Genomic DNA, 17,787 nt, shown 5'->3' on the forward strand with positions numbered 1-17,787 from the left:
CTTGTTCCATATAGGATTAGAAAATGATCCTGGTTGTCTCGTTGGAATAGAGGGAACCTGGTTCGATGATGCTAGAGGAGCATATTGCTGATATCTCTGTTGCTCCTTCCCATAGTGCTGGGGGTTTGATGCAAACCTGTGATTGAAATTGGAACTTTGAAAGTTATTGAATGCTTGATTTTGTCGATTAGTTCGCTTTCTATTCCTTCCAGACGTATTTCTTCATTAAACTTCATTGACGTTGTGATATTATAAAAATAATGTAATTATGTACTTAATATATAATTTATTAAGTAACATGGTGAGAACCATATTAGTAGATTTTAGTTGGTTGTAGAATATAATTTGATTATTACCTTGAGAAGAGGTTGTTTAAACAGATTACTATAGAATTTGTATAACTTTAATTTCCTTTTGATGGTGGATTTTAAGATTGGTTTTGGTTGATAGTAACTTCTAATTATTTAGAGTCACTTTTGTTAGACATTGGTGATCTTTGGAAACTTATTTTGGTTCTTTTATTTGGTGTTTAGAGCATAAACTATGTAAATCTTATAAGAAAAAGGATTGAAGGAGTGTTTTGGTAGCAAAGGGAGTAATTAAGGCACCAATATAGATGAATGGAGATGAATGATGAAAATCTCCATTCCTATTGGTCAAAAATCATGACCAATGGGCTTTAAGGAGGCTGCCCGAGGCCATATTAGGAATTAGAGTTAGTTTCTCGAAGCCATTCGATTTTTGAAGGCTAGGATCAAAAGGTTTAGGTTTTTGGCTATGGTTTTGGTACAAGTTTTTTATGGTTTGGAGTTTATATGAAGGAGATACAAGCACTCAAAGTTAAGGTATTGTTTAGGGAGCTACTGTCACTCATTTTGGCGTAACGCACGCGTACGGATAGAAATTGAGGATCGGCGACTGTGACTAAAGAGAGTACTTTTGCAGCTACACTTTTTATATATTTCTTGTTGGATTCTAAGTTAAATTGAAGGAGTTATTGGATTTTGAAGTCAGGACATGGAATCTAAGAGTAGTAAGTATCCTGATTTACTAGTGGTTGTCTCTTGAGCTATATCTTGAGCAATTTGATAAGATTTTGGCTCAAAATTGCAAGAAATGTGTAATTTTATATAAGTAAACTTTGTGCATAAGTTTTATGACATTTGAGTATTGGATTCTTGAGATATTAAGAAAATAGTGCTTAGGTGCTTGTAAATTAGGGTTTAGAGTACCTTATAGGGTTTCTTAGATGCTAAAAGATTGGAAGTGATTTTGTAGTTGGTTTTATTTTTAATAAAATTTAAGGATGAATTCTACCTATTATCTAAATTTGAAACAAATTGAATGGTTAGATCAAGAGTTATGATTTTCTAAACTTCAAGACAAGAAAATCCTTCGCGGGAAAAATATGTTTTGAAGGGGTTTTGTTATATTTTGAGTTTTATGGAAAATAAAGGAGTTTTGGGAGGCTAACACAAGATTCACATAAAGATTTAAGCTATACTCTCTACAACTAGATACTCATTGTATTCCCAGATAGCAAATCATGCCATACGACAACGTCCGAGTGAAATGGTGGAATTATGGTGTCATTACTGAATTATTGTTGCCTTTGTAAATTCCAACAATTAGCTATTAAGTGTTTTCCTCCACACAATGTACATCTATCCATCATTTGTGAGGGTGAAGGGCATTCTATTACTAAATGACTATAGCCCTTACAATTATTGCACCAAACATTGGTCCTAGTAATGGTAGGCTTTTGCCTCTTCTCCTCATCCTAGGCCATATTGATGGCCATTTCTTCCATTTTCTTCGTCAGGTTCTATAAAAAGGCTTCATTGGATTCTTTTGAAGCTGATATTATTGATAACTCTACCACAATTAACGCTTGTTGTTGATACGAAAAATAGGGAATATACACTATTATCACGTTCGGTGGCATTGCTTGTAATGGGATGAAATTAACTGGCCCTTGAATATTTGCACTGGAATTTGCCACTATTTCTAATCTCCATGGATAACTATCTATTGATCTGTTCTAAGTTGGATTTTGATAACTGCCTTGAACTAGAATCAACGTAGCTCTAGCAGTTAAAAATTGATCATAATGGCATTCCTTCCAAACCTTGGCTCTATTAAGGGATGCAAACACCGTAACATGTTGAGATTTCTTCACAAATATTTTTAACTCTGGTAGTTGCAAACAATTGATTAATATGGATAAGATAAATACCTCCGATATTTGGTGATTTGGCCACTTACTGAGTATTTCAGCCACCCAGTCATTATACGATTCTACCACCTCCCCTAGGATCATTTTGCTGTTCATTAACCTCTCTCAAAGACGATCCTCAAAACCTATTGGCCGATAATGGGTTAAAAATGCATTCTTCAATGCTTCTCAATTCAGAAATTGACTCACTAGTTGGTGGGTGTACCATTCAAACGCCGTATCTTTTAAGATTGCTGGCAACCATCTTAACCAAATATCTTCGATTCTTCTATTATTGGCTACACATACTGTCAAAAATTGAAACAAATGTTGATTGAGATCTGTACCCAAAAAGTTCCTAAAAGTAGATAATGGAGCCACGCTTATTTTGCAATCGCTCATGTCACTCATTTGTATTGCTATTAGAACCGTTGGACCATCCGTCGCCATTGAAGAAGACAATGTGCTACTTAATCTCTTGTTAAAATAACCACTACCTTCTCCAATTGTCTTTTCTAAACTTTTCAACCTCCTCAATTTATTATTATTATCCCTGAATAAGTTTATTGATTGAATTAGAGGTGAAAATAATGGATTTTAAAATACTTTGAATTGGCCCTTATTGACAAGCAATTTATGCCATTCTACGAAACCAGTTTTTACAGAATCAGTAGTTTCCGCTATTCGAAAGGTATCCAACGGAGTACCCAATTCTTTTGTGTTTCCTCCACTTGCAGTTAACGAGCTCAAGAGATACACTAGGCTGTTGACAAAATTTCTTGCGAGTGCTCTTGGCAATTTTTTCAACAGTATGTATATCTGAAATATCAGAGATTGGTCAACTTTTGGATATGCTCGAATATGCCGACAGGCATGCAACCATGGCTTAATCCAACTTTATCGACGCTTTCTTTTTAACTTGCATTCTTGCTCATTTTACAACGATTCTCTTCCTTGAGCTCTCTCTTGTCTTTCTTTTGATTCACGAGTTTTCTTTATTGTAATGTTTTCATTCTTAATAACTATAATCTTTCATTATATAGTGCTGAATTTTCTTCCTATTTCCCATCTATTCATCCGATAGTTAATTCCTAATACTCAATGCTATTATCAATCCCCGTTACTACGCCAAAATATAATTTTTGTTTTACTTATTCTATAAATTCCTTTCAGAATAAACTTGTATAGGAAAATTTGAACATAAGGAAAGACTGAGCGCATGAACTTTACTAATTAGGGTCACACGATTAACTATATTCCGAACCTGTAAAATACTAAAAAATACTACAATGCTTTCTTCCAGTAACAATACTCTTTCATCAATTGATAACAACAATGTGCAACCTCACACTCTTAAAAGACCACTCAAAACTCATAAATTCCATCCAACACTAAGAATAATAGACTTCACTCCAACCAATCTGGATTCACAGAATTTCTATAATCATAGACTTCCTTTGTCCAAAACACACACAATTCTCAATAAACAATAATCATAATCTTCCATCTATAATCAATCTTTCAATAACTTCTCATATAATTCAATCACATAATACTCTAATTACATAATCAATAATTCATAAATCAATCACTGATTTATTGCACAGACTCACTTCTCAGTATTCAAAAACTATCCATTACTCTTCAACAACAAAAAAAACAAAGAAAACAAAGAGGTAGCACTAAGCTTAACCCCAGCTCATGACTATCACAGTCTAGCACCCCATCAAACTTCTACAACTCCTATATAATTGCTACTGATTTCCAGATCCTAACCGCAATCCTGTAATAAACCACTTTTAATAACTAAATCAACCATCCATCCTCCTGACCTGACTATTCTATGGACTATTAATCTATTTTACCAATATCTTACAAAAACAAACTAATATCTATTCTATACTTGTATAATTTTTTTTTCAAACTTCATTGCCTCATATCTTTTAATCCAACTGTCCAAACAAATTCAAATTTTATATGAGATGCTGATGTATTCTAATTAACTTCTGTAACAAATTTCAACTACAAATTTATTACAGATCTTGACATATCTTGAAAATCCTAACAATCACTTCAAACCATAATCTTTATACATCTATCTGTAATTTTCTTCATATCTCACTAAATATAAGCCCAAATGCCACAAAATTTGTATGTTAAACTTTTTAACAAAAATTTTTATATTTTTCAAAAAGTTTGAGCCAAAAATTTGTCCAAAAACTCAAGTTATGGCTCCAACCATTACTATGAATAAAACCACTCACTTATTGCCTTTGATTTAAAAATGTCGCCTTTAATTTCCTATAATTTCTTTATATGAACTTCAAAAGCAACAATTCTTTCACAAAAGATGTAGGCCTTGAAATTGCCATTTCAACCGTACCTTTTAATCTTCAAAAGATGCTAAAATCAAAACAAGTAAAAAAAAAAAAAATAAAGTTTCTTATACCAACTCCTTTTAATTTAATCTACTAACCATTCTAATACATATATAGATTTATTTATATATAATATATTTTATCTAATTTTTACACACTATAAGTAATAACAGTATGATAATGTTAAAGAAATGGAGAACCAATAACAAACAGATTCAACTCAAGAACTTTAATTTACAGACTTACTAGAAAAGACATTGCAATTGTTACAACCTTCAAGGTGATGAAATAAAAAAGAAGATCATTGAAAATAATATGTCCCTCCTTGAATAGATGACAAGAAATAACATGTTTGATATTTTAATCGTAGAAAAGAATCTTGATGTTTGGTGATTTTATTAGAAGTGGAAAAAGCTCCTAATGGTATTCTAAATATTTTATTTGAAGGGAGTTACAAAGATCTCTATAAAAATCAAATAATAAGGTGGCCTTCTCATTTGATATAAGATACTATCAATGGCTGAGAGGACCTATCAACCATCTTTGAAAAGAAGAAATATCAAAGTATGTGGCAAATACAATTCACCACATCTTGAATTTCCTCAACATATGAAGGTTGCTCCTTATAAAACTCATTCTTAAAAAGAAGGGTAATATCATAGATATACATAGATATTTTAGTAAATACCAATATGATTAAGTAGAAGTAAGTAAAAATAGATAAAAATAGGCTACTTAATACCCTTTAAAAAAGTTCATAATATCCTTTAGAAAAGCTTCCTAGAAGCTTCATAGACATTGTTTTGACTTTATATATATTTGCAATTGATTAGTAGGTTAGAAACTTCGTCAACAAGTTAATCACATATTGATAGCTTGCAAAATAAGCTAACCTTGTAGCGCACATATAGAAATCTTGCCTTGCAAGTTAAGATACGTGTCTTATAGAGTCAATATGTTTTGGAGGTCCTATAGGACATTGCCACGTAGCTCCTAATTAAGAGTATATATAGAGGCAAGAGTGAAGCCTTCTTCACTCTTGTCAATGTTTTTTTAGTCCTTAGTCTTATTTCAAGCCTTTCTAGTTGTCTTATTTTTTGGCAATAGCCATTCTAGTTCAATCTCATATCATCTTTGAGTGACTTTTTAATTTCTTTCAATGATACAAGAATGTATTGAGGATTGTCTTTCTTCAAGTTTCAAGTCCTGGATACATGACTATATAGTAAAAAATAAAAATATAGATGTTATTATAAATGAGCCCTGTAAAAACATGTAGAAGAAAAATAAGGATAAATGATAGAAAGGTAGTAAAATATTTTATATTAATGCTATCTTTTATAGAAAGAACTTCTATTTATTCTGTAAAAGCATAAATGAGTCAAATTAAAATAAATAAAATAAGAAATTAATATAGATATATTTGAAAAAAATTAAAAATGGATTAATGCAAAAATTAATTCAAATTATTAAAAATTAATATTTAAAGAAGACCAATTATCAACAAGGATTGAAATCAAACCCTTAAGTACAAAACTACATCCACACAGTGACTTTGAGGTTTATTAGTAGTTCAAAGAGTAAAATTTTAGAAAAGACTAGATAAAAGCTTTTTAAGCATTTATTATATGATATTTAAATCAATATTAAGATTTTGAAGGATTTTCAAGGTTAATAATATTTTTGGTAGAATGAACATTTGAGAAATAAAAATATGTTTACAAATTTGAGGATTTCTTAAATTATGTGATATTTATTTGAATAAAATTTAAATAATGTATTAGTGTATTAGTTGTGAATATATATATATATATATATATATATATAAATTTTGAAATCAATCAAATAATTATGTTGATGTATATGAGGGTTTTTGTGGATTGAGGTCTTCGAAATTGGAATTTGATGGTGAATGAGTGTTTCTAAGATTTTCAGCAATTTATCAATTAGATTGAAGTTAATTTTTTTATATAGATATTTGACTTAATTTCTAATATATTAATGAATTTTAAAGTAATTAAATAATTCAAGAAGGAGATATTGGCACTAGAAGTTTAGCATTCAAATTAGAGTAAGAGGCCTCCTATTTTAAATGTGATTAGGTGAAGCTAGGCACATAATTTCTAATCTAAATCAAAAAGAATTGTTGATACAACAACTATAGAAAAAGCTTTGATATTTTGGAGAGTAAATGATACATTTCATGTTGCGCAATCAATAATGGTAAATCGACATGTATCAACAAGTTGTCACATAAGTTTTTTTGATATTATATGTATAACAAAGTGTCACAAACATACATATTTACTCTAATATTTATCTATATGATTAAGTAGAAGTAAATAAAATTAGATTAATTTTATAATATCTTCTAGAAAAGCCTCTTAGAAACCTCATAAATGTTGATTTGTCCCTACATGTTTTTGTAATTGATTGGTAGGTTAAAAACTTAGTCAATAAGTTAACCACATATTATATGTTTTTGTGTTGTGGTTGGGCTACTATGTGAAAATAATGCACATATATAGCTAATATATAATTTACTATACAATATAGTGAAAGCCATGTTATTAGATTTTTTTTGGTTACAATATATAAATAGATTACTACTTTGAAGTAGTTAGTTTAAAAGGACTATTATTGAAGTTGCTTTTATATTGGTAATAGTTTTATATATTTAGAGCCACCTTTATAAGACATTGGTAACTCTTGAAATCTTATTTTATTTCTTTTATTTGGTTTTTAAGGTATATATGATATAAATCTTATTAAAGATTAAAAAAAAGATTAGAGAAGAATATTGATAGCAAAAAGAGTAGTTAGGGCATCCATATAGATGAATGGAGATAGATGATGAAAATCTCCATTGCTTTTGTCCAAAAGACATACCCAATGGGCTTTAAAGAGGCTGCTTGATGCCTTATTAGGAATTAGGATTATATTTTGGAGGCAATTTGAACTTAAAAGATTAAAAGAAAAAGTGTTTAGGTTTTTGGATATAGTTTTGGTATAAATTTTGGATAATTTGGAGTTTTTATAAAAAAGATATAGGTGCTTAAAGTTAAGATTTGGATTTTATATCTATTGTCACTCTTTTGGATATAATGCACACATACAAAATGTAATGAAGGATTGGTGATTTGGATTAGAAAAAAGACTATTATGCCTACATTCTTTATATATTTTTTAATAAATTCTAAGCTAGAATGCAAGTGTTATAAGAAGTTGAAGTCAATGCATGTAATTTAAAGGCAGTGTTACGGACATACTCATGTAAGCCAGTAATTACATATACAAATAGATAGAAGTAAAGTAAAAGTAGGTAAAAGTAAGTTAATTCTATAGTATTTGATATAGAAGCTTTCTAGAAGCTTCATTGACACTACTTTGACTTCATAAGTGTCTTTAATTGATTTTTTGGATTAAAAACATGGTCAACAAGTTGGCCATGTACCACACATGTTGTTAGCTTCAAGACCAAGCTAACTATGTGGCCCACACATAGAAGAACTTGGCTTGTAAGTCAAGGCATGTGTCTTGCAAAGTCAACACATATTGGAGGTCCTATAGAACGTCCCCATGTAGCCCCTAGTTAGATAGTATATATAGAGACAAGAGTGAAGCCTACTTCACTCTTGTCAACTCTTTTCTTGCTTCCAGTCTAATTTCAAGGATCTCTAGTTTTCTTGTCTTTTGGCAATAGCCATTCCAGTTTTTCTTTCAATATACATACTTATTTATTTATATTTTGTTACCTTTCTTTGAGTAAAAGATCACTTATCTAAATTGATTTTTCATCGAGTTCTTATCCTTCACAGATTGACAAGAGTACACCTACAATATCAGAGCTTTGTCTAATCTTGATTAAGAGTGGATTACCCCTTTTTCTTGATAAGATATAAGCATATTAGAAGTTGTGGATTACCCTCTTCTAAACTGATATTGTCCTTAGTATTTTCTTTGTTCTCAAGTCCTCTCTTCTATTTGTCTTGAGCAATATTAGACATCTTCTCTTTTTTCTAAGTATTATCATGGTAGAATTTGTTGAAATGAAGAGTGCAATGACACAAATGCAAGAGCAATTAAGGGAGTTAATGCTTGCGATGCATCAACTCAATTTACTACCACAAGTAGCAACAAGATTGGTAGAAAGTAAAGATATAGAAATAGTTAGAGCTGCATCAACATCTGTACCAAATCATATCCTTTCTCTTATAGTAGAACGCCCTTCAAGTGTTAGAGAACTAAGAATTCTCCTACCCGAGAATTTAGATGGCATCAGATCCAAGTTTCGATGATTTATCAATCAAGTGTAACTTGTGATTGAACTTCAACTCCAAAGCTATCCAATTCTAAGATTGCAAGTTAGATTCATTGGTACGCTTCTTTCAGGTTCAGCACTATCATAGTTTTTATCTTTTCTTGAACAATGAGATCCAATATTGGATAATCTAGAGGCTTTTTTGGTGGAGTTTTGATCCATGTATGGAGAACATGATGTAATTCGTGTTGCAACCAATAAGATCCATATTTTACGACAAAGCAATCGATCAGTAACGTTATATGCTTCATAATTTTGACAACTTGTAACTAATATCAAGTGGGATGATACTACATTTATTAGCCAATTCTTCTACACATTAAATTATGAGGTAAAAAAAAATTAATGCTCAACTTACTTGATCCTCAAACATTAAGTCAAGCAATTGACTTTGCTATGAAGTGCGACAATCGCCTTTTTGAATTTCGATTTGAGAACTGTACAAGTGGACCTCAACATTACTATAATTCAATGGCAACACCAACACCTCTTCAACACATACATTCAAAAGTAGAGGATATAAAAATTGATGCAGTACGTTTTAAACCTCTTACTGAGCAAGAAAAGACTCGCCATCGTCAAGAAGGATTATGTTTATATTATGGAGAACCAAAACACACTACTCAACATTATTCAAAAAAATGATGCAACCACAAAATGAGGAGTATGGTTGTGAAAGAAGATAATATGTCAGAAAACAAGTTTGTCCAGCTACAATAGGGACCGTGCGGCTGGAACCTTGCACAATATCTAGTAAAGGTCATATTCTCTCCTCAGAGCCCTTTCCTTATTTTACATTAAATATTATTTTAGGACCTAAATATTACAAAGCCTTTGCCTTATTAGATTTAGGAGCCTCGGCATATTTTTTAGATGAAGAATTTACTAAAAGACATAACATATCTTTAATAAAGAAAACTAAACATGTTCATGTAGAAGTCATAGATGGTCGTTCATTGTCTTTTGGAGATATTACTCACGAAACCTTTCCTATAGAAATAATAATCAATGGTCATAATAGTTTTGTAGTATTTAATATCATTAGATCTCCCTCTAATCTAGTCATTTTAGGTTTATCGTGATTAGAAAAATACAACCCTCAAATAGATTGGATTTTCCGAATTCTTACTTTCTCTAAAAGTATAACTAATAGTGTAGTTAATCAAGTAGAGAGTCATAAGTCCAATTCAATTAAACTCGTATTTATAGGTGCAAAAGCTTTCTTGCATGCTGCTATGAAAGAATCACCATATATTATTTATGCCACACCTGTTTCTACTGGTGGAAAGACTTCAAGTGGCATTCCAAGCCAATATCAAGAATTTTAAGATGTATTCGAAAAAAAACATGCGGATACACTCCCGGAAAATCATCTCTATGATTGCTCAATTGATCTTGAAGAAGGAGCACAACCACCATTCGAACCAATCTACAGTTTATCACAAAATGAGTTGACTGAACTTAAAGAGTATATTGAAGAAAATCTAGCCAAGAATTTCATATGCCATTCTAAATCTTTGGTAGGAGCTCTAATTCTATTTGTGAAGAAAAAAGATCGATCATTGTGGATGTGTGTTGATTATCGAGGACTCAATAAGATTACCATCAAGAACAGGTATCCACTACCTTTAATATCTGGACTTCTTGATCAGCTGAATCAAGCTAAGATCTATACAAAAAATAGATCTTCAGAGAGCATACAGTCTAGTATGCATTAAAGAACGAGATGAATGGAAGATTGCATTTCGAACTAGGTATGGATATTTTGAATAAAACGTCATGCCTTTTAGACTTACAAATACACCAGTAGCTTTTCAACATCTAATGAATGATATTTTTTGAGAATTTTTGGACGAATTTGTGGTTTGTTATCTAGACGATATCTTAATCTATTCTAAGAATCCAGAAGAATATGAACTTCATGTTTGTTGTGTGTTACAAAAATTAAGACATGCAGGACTCTATGCCAAGATAGAAAAGTATGTATTCTACACTACTCAAGTTGATTTCTTAGGTTACATCATTTCAAATGATGGACTTATGATGGATCCTAAGAAAGTTTAAATTATTATAGATTGGAAGATCCCAAAAATGGTAAGAGATGTTCAATGCTTTTGGGGATTTGTCAACTACTAAGGAATCTTCATGAAAAACTTCTCTCGAGTTGCAGCTTCACTTATACGTTTGACTTGTAAAGATAAACTCCAAAAGAATCAAGAAGTGGAAGTTGCTTTTGAATCTTTGAAGACATCGTTTGTTTCTGCACCAATCTTGTATCGTGTTGATTTTTCCAAAGCATTCTTTATGAAAACAGATGCATCAGACTTTGCTCTGGATGCGGTTTTATCACAAATGGGAATAGATGACAAACTTCATCCAATAGCCTTTCATTCAAGAAAATTCTCAGCAGCAGAAATCAATTATGAGATCCATGACAAAGAACTTCTTGCAATTGTGGATTCTTTTCAAGAATGGTGTCATTATCTAGAAGGCACTACCAATCCAATCACCGTATATATGGATCATAAGAACCTCGAGTATTTCATATCAATACATATATTAAATCATCGTCAAGCTCGTTGGAGTATGTCTTTATCAAGATTCAAGTTCATCATCACTTATCGCCTAGGAGAACTACAAGGTTTGTTCGATACCTTGTCTAGACGTTCTGATCTTACACCAAAAGAAGAAGATGTAGCTTTTGAGCAACAAAGAATGGTTCTCTTGATGCTAGAGCAATTTCATCTTCGAGCAATAAAATCAACATTGACTATTGATTTAACTTTTCTCAAGCAAGTTGAGTTAAGTATGTCTTCAGACCCTCTTGTTCATGATATCAAGAATAATTCTTCTAAATCTCATGATCCCTCTAAATTCGAGTTGAAAAACAACCTATTCTATTTCAAAGGATGCCTATATGTTCCACAAGGAAAAGCACGTTTATGTATTCTTCAAGCTTGTCACGACTTCCCAGCAGCAGGACATTTTGGATACAATAAGACTTTGAAGTTGATATCTAGGGATTTTTGGTGGCCTCAAATGTGGAAGGCAGTCAAAGATTTTGTAAAATCATGTGATATTTGCTCAAGATCAAAAACTCCTCGTCATCGACCTTTTGGACTTCTTCAGCCATTACCCATTCCAGAACAACCATGGTCTTTTGTTTCTATGGATTTCATCACGGATCTTCCAATCTCAGGTTCTTATGACTCTATATTTGTAATAGTAGATTGTTTTACCAAGATGGCACATTTTGTACTATGTACAAAATCTATCACAGGTGAAGAAACAGCTAAGCTCTTTCTTGACAATATCTATCACTATCATGGATTACTCAAGGATATTATATCAGATAAGGGAACTCAATTTGTATCAAGATTTTGGCGAACTCTCTTCAAGTTTCTAAAAGTGGATATAAAACTATCTTCGATATTCCATCCTCAAACTGATGGATAAACGGAGTGTGTTAATCAAGATTTGGAGCAATATTTTAGATGTACCATTAATTACCATCAAGATGATTGGAAAATTCTTTTACCATTGGCAAATTTTGCTTACAATAAGATGGTACATTCTTCTATAAAACAAACACCTTTCTTTATTAATTATGGTTATCATCCACGACTTGATATTTTTGACTTTTCAAAAGTTGATAATCCTACTACGAAAGATTTGGTGATTCATTTGTCATAGCTATATGCAATGATGAAGGTGCAGTTAAAAGAGGCTCAAGAACAACAAAAGGTCAATGCAGATGTCTATCGAAAGGAACAACCACCATTCCTCTTGGGTGATAAGGTATGGCTACTTTGTCATAATATCAAGACCACTCGTCCTTGTGACAAGTTGGACTATCAAAGGCTAGGACCATTTTCTATTTCTGTACAAATCAATCTAGTTGTATATCATTTATATTTGCCAAAGTTAATGAAAATCCATCTAGTATTCCACATATCTCTTCTTGAACAATACAAGATAGTGGCCATATCAAGAAGACGACAAGCTCTACCTCCTCCTATAGAAGTGGACAATAATGAAGAGTTTGAAGTAGAAGAAGTCTTAGATTCAAGGAGACGCCAAAATAAATTAGAATATCTTGTCCATTGGCGTGGATATGATATTAATGAATGTATATGGGAGCCAATTAAGAATCTTGCAAATAGAACAAAGGCGGTGGAGGATTTTCATCGATGACATCCATCAAAATCAAGATGAAAACCTTCTTTATAAAAGAAACAACATCTAGACAAGATAACATTCTACTTTCAATCCTTGTTTGTAGCTTCTTTGTAGTTGTGACACTCAAGAGATGGAGAATCAACAACCAACGTATTTGACTCAAGAGCCTTTATTTGCTGACCTACCGAACAAGACATTATGATTGTCACAACCTTCAAGACGACATAATCAAGATAAAGATCTTCAAGAACGACATGTTCTTTCTCGAATAGATGGTGAGATACAACGCATTTGGTATCACGATTTGAAAAGGAACTCTCAATGTTTGGTGATTTTGCTAGAGGTAGAATTAACTCCTAATGGTGTTTCAAATGTTCTATTCGAAAGAAGTTATGAAGGCCTCAAAAATGATCAAATAACTGGATGGTCTTTCCGCCTTGGTATGGGACACTACCGATGGTTGAGAGGCCCTATCAATCATCTTCAAAGAGAACAATTTGTCCCATCATAGTTTTCTTCAACATATGATGATTGCTCCTTGTAGAACTCGTCCCTAGAAGGGGAGGTAATGTCACAAACATACTCATATAAGCCAATAATTACATATACAAATAGGTAGAAATAAAGTAAAAGTAGATAAAAGTAAGTTAATTCTATAATATTTAATATGAAAGCTTCCTAGAAGCTTCATAGACGCTGCTTTGACTTCATAGGTATCTTTAATTGACTTTTTGAATTAAAAACGTGGTCAACAAGTTGGCCATGTGCCACACATGTTATTAGCTTGAAGACCAAGCTAACTATGTAGTCCACACGTAGAAAAACTTGCCTTGTAAGTCAAGGCATGTATCCTACAAAGTCAATACATATTGGAGGTCCTAAAGAACGTCGCCACGTAGCCCCTAGTTAGATAGTATATATAGAGACAAGAGTGAAGCCTGCTTTACTCTTGTCAGCTCTTTTCTTGCTTCCAGTCTAATTTCAAGGATCTCTAGTTTTCTTGTCTTTTGGCAATAGCCATTCCAGTTTCTCTTTCAATATACATACTTGTTTATTTATATTTTGTTACCTTTCTTTGAGTAAAAGATGACTTGTCTGAATTACTTTTTTATCCAGTTCTTGTCTTAGAGAGGTAGTAAGTTATCCAATTTACTTGTGATTGCATTTTTAGCCATATCTTAAACAAATTGACAAGATTTTGGCAACACATTTTTAAGAATATATATTATTATGTTACTAAACTTTATACATAAATTTTGTGGCATATTAAATTTGGATTTTGAGATATACAAAAAATAGTAATTAAGTGCTTATAAATTAAGATTTAAAGTACCAATTAAGGTTTCTAAGATGCCAAATAATCTGTAGTAGATTTATGATTTATTATTTTTTTAATCAATCTTAAGAATAAATTCTACATTATCTAAAATCTTAAAAAAAATTTGAATTCTTAGATCAAGAAATTTGAATTTCTAAAGTTTTAAGAAAAAAATTCCTTTGTGGAAAAATAATATTTTGAAAGAAATTTTTTACAATTTGGATATTTTATGCAAAGTAAAGGAGTCTTTGGTACCCAAGAATTTAGTAGTTCAAAGAGTAAAATTTTAGAATAGGCTAGATAAAAGCTTTTTAAGCATTGATTTTATAATATTTAAATCAATATTAAGATTTTGAAGGATTTTCAAGGTTAATAATATTTTTGGTAGGATGAGGATTTGAGAAATAAAAATATGTTTACAAATTTGAGGATTTCTTAAATTATGTGATATTTATTTGAATAAAATTTAAATAATGTATTAGTGTACTAGTTGTGAATATATATATATATATATATATATATATAAATTTTGAAATCAATCAAATAATTATGTTGATGTATATGAGGGTTTTTGTGGATTGAGGTCTTCGAAATTGGAATTTGATGGTGAATGAGTGTTTCTAAGATTTTCAGCAATTTATCAATTAGATTGAAGTTAATTTTTTTATATAGATATTTGACTTAATTTCTAATATATTAATGAATTTTAAAGTAATTAAATAGTTCAAGAAGGAGATATTGGCACTAGAAGTTTAGCATTCAAATTGGAGTAAGAGGCCATCCAATACTTGATTGGATTATCTTGCATTTTTTTCAATTGGTAAGTGTAATCAATTTCATCTTTTTTATACTTATTTCTATCTAAGATATTAAAAAGTATGCAAATTTTGAGTTGATATCAAAAATTTGATCATTAATTATTGAGGTTTCAATCTGTTCTAGGATTTGTTAAGAATTTATTTGAAATTTTGATTTTCATTAGAATTACTTAAAATTTGATTTATGATTTTTCTAGGATTTAAGTTTCATTAGGATTTCATTAAGATTCAAACTAGGATTTGTGTGAGATTCAATTAGGATTTTAATTAGGATTTGACCTAGAATTTTATAAGATTTGATTAAGATTTTAATTAGGATTAAAATAGAATTTATTTAAGTTTTTTATTTTTAGAATTTCTTTATGATTTTTTATTATTTCTTTAAAAGTTTTTATTTCTAATATTTCTTTAACTTTATTATTATTTCTTTAAAAGTTTATTTTTATATTTTTTTAAGATTTCTTATTATTTTTCTTTATATTTTTTTTATAACTTCTTTTAATGTTGGATTGATTAAAGTTTGATTAGGATTATTAAGGCTTATTTATAATTTAATTGAGATTCTATTAGATTTGATAGGATTATTGCTATATTTGTACTTACCTTCCACAACTAGGTACCTGATGCATCAATGTGCAACACTGTGCAAAAACACATGTGATACAATAGTGGTATCTTTTTGAATAAAGAAAGAGCCAAACACTCCTCAAGGTTTTTTTTAAAGATTTTGTAACAGAGTATTTATAATTTGGATTTGAAATTTTGAAGAGTTTTTTCTTTCTTTATAAGCTTTCTAAAAAGCTCTCATTTACTCCAAAAAGAATTAGTATGAAGCCGCAATATGTTTTTAGAAAAAAAAAAAAAAAAAAAAAAAAAAATCACTTTTTAAGATTTTTTTTAGAAGTTTTCTCATAGAGTGTTTAGAATTTGGATTTGAGATTTTGAAAAGTTGTTCCTCTCTTTATTAGCTTTTTGAAAATTCTCTAATTTTCTCTAATATAATTTAGTATGAAGCAATTGTGCCTTTTTGAATAAAAAAAGAATCAATCACTCTTTAGGGTTTTTTTTTTTGAGGTTTTTTCATAGTGTGTTTAGAATTTGTGTTTGAGATTTTGAGGAGTTGTTCCTCTCTTTGTAAGCTTTTTAGAAAGTTTCTACTTACTCTAAGAAGAATTAGTATGAAGGTGCAATGCTTTTCTAGATAAAGAAAGCGTCAATCAATCTTTGAAGTTTTTCTTTGGAGGTTTTTCATAGAGTATTTAGAATTTGGATTTGAGATATTGAAGAGTTGTTCCTTTCTTTATAAAATTTCTAGAAAGCTTTCACTAACCCAAAGAAGAGTTAATATGAAGCTAGGGTAACTTTTTTTTGAAAAAAAGATGTCAACTACCACATACTATCAAGAACTATTATATACATATGATGCATTAGAATTCATTTGAATGGAAGGAAATATTTGACCATATCTAGTTGCAACTAGTAACCATGTTTACTTGAAACAAATTCTCTTACCCTAACATTGTAAACATTGAAATGACATTGAAATGCATCTCATGGTAACACTTTTATTATAATATCAGTGATTTGTTTGTTTGTATGTATTGGAAATCCATGAATTTCTTCTCATAGTGTTTACAAATGGCGAAGTATTTCATGTCAATGTTCTTTGTTTGTCTTTGATATTTGAGATTCTTAATCAATGCAATAGCCGCTTGGTTATCACAGAATACTGTGATAGGGAGCTCTTGTGCGGCATCGAGGGATTTTAAGAGCCGACAAGCCATGTTGTCTCTTTAGTTGACTCTGCTAAAGCAACAAGTTCAGCCACAGTTGTGGATGTAGTCAAACAACCCTGTTTGTCGCTCCCCCATGCAATGGCTGTAGAACCTAGGGTGTAAATAAATCCAGTTCGACTCTTTTGGTCATCCAGATCACCTCCGAAATCAGCATCCGCATAACCTATTAGTTGGGGTGGGGCTTGTTGAGCATTATAATACAATCCATAATCCTTTGTAACTTTCAGATATCTCATGATCCGTTTCACCACCGTCCAATGACTTTGTCGTGGACTTTCTTAAAAGGAGACTTTGTTTACAGCATAGCCAATATCTGGGCGAGTGATGATCATTGTATACATGAGATATCCTACTCCTTGGCGATATGGAACAACAACTACGAGGTCATTGGGATCTTTGTTTTTCCATAATTTTGCATATCTGCTGGAGTAGATATTTCATGGGCATCTTGTAGCCTAAAACGCAGTAGTACATCAGTTATATATCGGCTCTAGTGTAAGAAACTAGAACCCGTGGACGAACAGCGCTCAGCTTGAAATCCTACAAAATAATTCATCTTACCTTAAAAGTGGTATTTAAGTATTGTAAGATTTCGTCTATGAAAGTTGGTATAAGAGAAGCAATGATCCCGTTGTCGACATAGATACCTATGATAGTATGTAAGTGTCCATGATTGCAGTAAACACATGAATCAGCCTCGCTTGAGATAAGTCGAAATTGTTTCAAAAAACTTGATATGCAAAGATTCCACTACTAAAAGTA

Source organism: Physcomitrium patens, chromosome 19, assembly GCF_059467195.1.
Source record: "Physcomitrium patens ecotype Gransden chromosome 19, ASM5946719v1, whole genome shotgun sequence".
Taxonomy (NCBI): Eukaryota; Viridiplantae; Streptophyta; class Bryopsida; order Funariales; family Funariaceae; genus Physcomitrium; species Physcomitrium patens.